Raw genomic sequence first — 6,116 nt, 5'->3', positions numbered from 1 at the left:
ACACACACAAAAAAGATGTGGGGTGAAAAAGGGATATAAAAAGACTGCACACCGCGACATTTGTGAGATAGGTGCATTGGCGATTCTAAATTGTCCCTAGTGTGTCCTGGGTGTGTGTGTGTGTGTCCTGCGGTGGGCTGGCGCCCTGGCCAGGATTTGTTCCTGCCTTGCGCCCTGTGTTGGCTAGGATTGGCTACAGCAGACCCCATGACCCTGTAGTTTAAGATATAGCGGGGTTGGATGGTGGATGGATGTATAATGTTTGCAGCTATTTGAAATGAATATCTTTTTAAGTTCTGTTAATTGTAATTCTCTTCTTTGCTTTGTATTGAACTGATAAAGATTGGCTTTCAATTGTTTTATTATTTCCCTGGATTAAAAAAAAAAAAAACGTGTCAAGCCCTGATCTGCGGTTAGCCGTGGGCCTGACAAACTGTTGTTTTATTTAAGCAGGTGGTAAAGACTGAGTTGGGGTTGTGGTTTGAGTCGTGCCTGAAGAACCACTCTTTTGCCAGATTCAGTCTTCTAGGAAAATCAGAATCTCTCCGCAACTTTTATTGCACTTTACTTAACTATTGAATTTTAGTATAATTCAAATGACTAGCCAGGAATATTCCACATGCGGATTATGCTGACTATGGTCTTATGCATGTCATTTTATTATTTCAGGTTTTTTTTGCAACTTTACACTGATGGATATTGCTATATAGTGTTTAATAGACTGTTGTTGACTAGCATTGTCAATAAAAGGTAAAGTGGTGGATTTGTATTATTCACCTGCCTCAGTATCTTTTCGGATTTTCACCTCGGTCTAGTCCTTTTAACTTTAGGTAAAGATGTTCAATACACATCAGTACTGTGCAGTTTCCACATATAACCAAGTGCTACGATGAGGGTAAATTCTTATTAAGAACTCTATCTTGTACTTTTTATACGTGCCTTGTTAATAAACCCTAGCGGAGCCATTGCTGCTGCCCACAGTCATTGGCCCATTCAGCACAGTGGATTCACTTCATCAAGGTACTGAATATGATTGACATGTCAGCAAAGCAATAACTGTTAATCTTATGGTTAAGTGCCATCCTCGTAATAAAGTCAAATAAGAAAAGCTCATTACAGAATGACATTGTCCATTTAAAGTCATGTGCTATCATGAGGAAACGCATTCTTATTCAGAATGCCTTCTTTTGCTTCCATAGGAATTACAATTCATTCCACCCTAAAATAAAACTTCAATTAAATTATTCACACACAGAAATCAGCTTTCTGGACACTACCATTTGCATTAATTATCACTTAATCTCCGGCAGCCTTTCCAGCAGCTCCGTATATGACTTTATCTTTTTACCTTTTTACTTCTATTTTTCTCTATTTCACCGATCACTTCTACCACTTTCTTTTATGTGGAATTGCTCCCTGGACACTTTTACTATTTTACTACTTGACATGGATTTTACACTCCGAGAATCGCCTATTCAAGTAGTCAGCTTAAAGCACTGAGAAGAAATGCTCATGCCGGTGTGGTTCCTTATTTACCTGACGAGGTAAGAAGACGATATCGGGGCAGCCGAGCTGGCGCAAAGATAAAAGATAAGATTAAATCGAGACAACTTGAGAGAAAATGGTGTTATAAACCGTCGGTGCCTTATGTGATCCTGGGAAATGTGAACTCACTACCAAATAAGATCGACGAACTGGCTGTGCTGGTGAAAAATGTCAGAACCTACAGAGAATGCAGCTTGCTGTGTTTTAGTGAAACATGACTAACTACCATCCCAGATGCTAACGTGGAGCTACCCGGGTTTAGCACAGTTAGAGCGGACAGAGACACAAGTACCTGCGGAAAGAAGAAAGGAGGAGGACTCGCTCTCTATGTCAATACAAAGTGGTGCAACTCAGGACATGTAAACGTTAAAATCTCCACTTGCTGCAGGGACATCGAACTGTTGGCTGTAAGTCTGGATCCCTATTACTTGTCCAGAGAGTTTGGACACGTGATTGCTGTTATTGTTTACATCCCCCCTCAAGCGAACGCAGAGATAGCGAGTGACATCATCCATTCCGCAGTTGCTAAGTTACAAACGCAGCACCCTGAGGCACTTGTGCTAATCGCTGGAGACTTTAACCATGTAACGCTGGACAAAACATTACCTGCCTTCTCCCAGTATGTGGATTGTAACACCCGGGGAAACAGGACTATCGACCTACTGTATGCAAACGTTAAAGACGCATACAGTGCCACCCCGCTGCCTGCTCTTGGGAAAGCAGATCATAACCTGGTTCTGCTTCAGCCTCAATACAAACCAAGAGTGAGGGCGCTACCTACAACTACACGCTCATTCAGGAAGTGGTCCCCTGAGGCAGAGCAGGCTCTGAGAGACTGGAACTACAGACTGGGATATATTGCTTGGGTCACATAGTGAGAACATTGAAGAGGCTGTTGAATGCACAACTGATTACATCAACTTCTGTATGGACATTGTAGTTCCAGTAAGAACAGTACGCTGCTATGCTAACAACAAGCCATGGATTACAAGTGACATCAAGGGCCTTTTGAACCAGAAGAAAAGGGCTTTTAAAGGTGGTGATCAGCATGAGCTCAAGCGCATGCAGAAGGAACTCTGAGTCCAGCTCAGGGTGGCGAAAGAGCAGTACAGGAGAAAGCTGGAGCAGAAGTTGCAGAACAACAGCATGAAGGAAGTGTGGGATGGGATGAAGATTATCACTGGCTGCAGCTCGAAGCGGGGTGCCACCATCGAGACAGACGTGGAGAGAGCAAACCAAATGAACAACTTCTTTAATAGGTTTGATCACCCTAACCCACTCTCACCTCGGAGTACTGCATCCTCCAACCATCCTTCTGCTGATACCAGCATAGGTGAGACATCCCCACCCACAATTACAGCAGCCCAGGTGAGCAGAGAGCTGAAAAGACTTCGTGCCAGCAAAGCAGTGGGTCCAGATGGAGTATCGCCACGACTGCTGAAGGCCTGTGCGCTGGAACTGGGGAGTCCTCTACAGCACATCTTCAACCTGAGCCTGGAACAGGGGAGAGTCCCAGGCTTTGGAAAACATCTTGTATCACCCCAGTCCCAAAGGTATCACGTGCTAGTGAGCTAAACGACTTCCAGCCTGTTGCTCTGACGTCACATGTGATGAAGACCATGGAGCGGCTGCTGCTTCACCACCTGAGGCCACAGGTCCACCATGCCCTCGACCTTCTGCAGTTCGCATACGAGGAGAAGGTGGGAGCGGAGGATACCATCATCTATATGTGACCATCATCATCAGGTCCTTCCATGAAAACCCTAAATACAAAGAGGACTGTTTGACTTATGTTAGGTAGATTGCCCAGAGGGGACTGGGCGGTCTCTTGGTCTGGAACCCCTACAGATTTTATTTTTTCTCCAGCCTTTGGAGTTTTTGTTTTTCTGTCCACCCTGGCCATCGGACCTTACTCTTATTCTATGTTAATTAATGTTGACTTATGTTTATTTTTTATTGTGTCTTCTATTTTTCTATTCATTTTGTAAAGCACTTTGAGCTACATTTTTTTGTATGAATATGTGCTATATAAATAAATGTTGATTGATTGATTGATTGATGCTACACTGATCCTTCTCCCACTTGGACAGAGACAGTGGTGCTGTAAGAATTATGATTCTGGACTTCTCTAGTGCCTTCAACACCATCCAACATCTGCTTCTTAGGGACAAGCTGACTGAGATGGGAGTAGACTTACACCAGGTGGCATGGATCGTGGACTATCTTACAGACAGACCTCAATATGTGTGTCTCGGGAACTGCAGGTCTGACATTGTGGTCAGCAATACAGGAGCACCGCAGGGAACTGTGCTTTCTCCGGTCCTGTTCAGCCTGTATACATCGGACTCCCAATACAACTCGGAGTCCTGCCATGTGCAAAAGTTCGCTAACGACACTGCTATCATGGGCTGCATCAGGAGTGGGCAGGAGGAGGAGTATAGGAACCTAAACAAGGACTTTGTTAAATGGTACGACTCCAATCACCTACAACTGAACACCAGCAAAACCAAGGAGCTGGTGGTGGATTTTAGGAGGCCCAGGCCCCTGATGGACCCCGTGATCATTAGAGGTGACTGTGTGCAGAGGGTGCAGACCTATAAATACCTGGGAGTGCAGCTGGATGATAAATTGGACTGGACTGCCAAAACTGATGCTCTGTGTAAGAAAGGACAGAGCAGACTATACTTCATTAGAAGGCTGGTGTCCTTCAACATCTGCAATAAGATGCTGCAGATGTTCTATCAGACGGTTGTGGCGAGCACCCTCTTCTACGTGGTGGTGTGCTGGGAAGGCAGCATAAAGAAGAAGGATGCCTCACACCTGGACAAACTGGTGAGAAAGGCAGGGTCTATTGCAGGCACAGAGCTGGACAGTTTGACATCTGTGGCAGAGCGACGGGTGCTGAGCAAACTCCTGTCAATCATGAAGAATCCACTGCATCCACAGAACAGGATCATCTCCAGACAGAGGAGCAGCTTCAGTGACAGACTGCTGTCACCGTCCTGCTCCACTAACAGACTGAGGAGATCGTTCCTCCTCCACACTATGCGACTCTTCAATTCCACATGGGGGGGAGGGGGGGTTAAACATTAATATTATACAATATTATTGTCTGTCTGTTATACCTTTATTGTTATCACTCTTTAATATTGTTCTTTATCAGTATGCTGCTGCTGGAGTATGTAAATTTCCCCTTGGGATTAATAAAGTATCTATCTATCTATCTATCTATATGGGTAATTTCAAGACCCAACAGGAGCAGAGAGAATGGGAATACAAACTTATGCATAAATTCAACACTCTGCAAAATGGTCTCAATAGAGACAAGACTTTTATGACCAGATATGTGGACTCACAGACTGATTGACCAGCAGACTACATCAGAGGCCTATCTTACAGACAATGCACTTCAAAAAAACCTTACAGGACTTTCTCTAGTGATAGTTACCTTATCTCTACATTTTATTAGTTCATTGTTCTCTTCTTTCAGGGTTAATTCATCTCAGGTGTATTCATTTTGCTAACATTAGAACAAAAAGGCTGATAAGATGAAAGAAAAAAATCACTTTGCTGTCCCAATATAAGCGAGAGTATTTTTCAGTTTCTTTGTTACACCTTTCCTGATGAAGGGGTCTTAGCTGCCTCAAAAGCTTGCACTTGTAATCTATTTAGTTAGCCAATAAAATGTGTCATTTCACCCTACTTTCTCCTGTATCAATCTATGGCTAACACGGTACAACACTCTACTGCTATCTTTTCTGCAATATTTAACTTTCAGCGTTCCGTTAATCAATCCTGTCACCGCGCTGTACTGGCTCGTTTAGTGCAACAGGTTCATCCTTTATAAATTGAATTAAATATATACGTACAAGAGGTGAGCCCCTTCTTTTAGTGTTTAGGGGCTATATATAATTGCACCCAATTCCAAAAGCAAGATCGCGGGTAGGACTTTCAGTATTGAACTAAAGAATGGCCGGTGGGACTGTCATCAAAAATGAACTTATCACGTAGGTCGGCGGGTAGATGTAATACGTGGGCTAAAGTTTTAAGCTTGCCGAGAAGCTTCTAATGAACCGCCAAGATACGCTGCCGTCAAAATCCCGTAACATGAAACAGAATCAAGTCCATTCAATTGGCAGAGATTAGTATTAACTATTTAAGCTGAAACGAAACATGCAGCTGCTGCTCTCCTTCGGGATCTGCGTTAGAGAAACTGGATTTTCTGCCGCTTCGACAAGTTTGGATTTAAATAATTCAGAATTTGGCTTCTATCTGTGGTTTCTGATCTGCTTTAAAATGTGGCAGTTTTGTTTTGCACATCAGTAACTTTACATCATTATTTCGCCCCGAGATGATCAGGTATGCCGACCGCCTTCCCAAAACAGATTCCTGCTTTGTGTTCGCCATTACCATCTTCACTTTAGTGGTAATGTATTTATTGTCCATAACATTAAAATTCTATTCATTGCAAAGCGATTAAAGAGACAATATTTTTAAAGCCTTTTAAACAGTTTTTTTAACTGTAAAATATTTGTTTGACATAACTGTGGTTGTCGCAATTTTTTAAATTA

This window comes from Polypterus senegalus, chromosome 4 (assembly GCF_016835505.1).
Source record: "Polypterus senegalus isolate Bchr_013 chromosome 4, ASM1683550v1, whole genome shotgun sequence".
Taxonomy (NCBI): Eukaryota; Metazoa; Chordata; class Cladistia; order Polypteriformes; family Polypteridae; genus Polypterus; species Polypterus senegalus.
Note: the sequence above shows the minus strand (reverse complement) of the source record.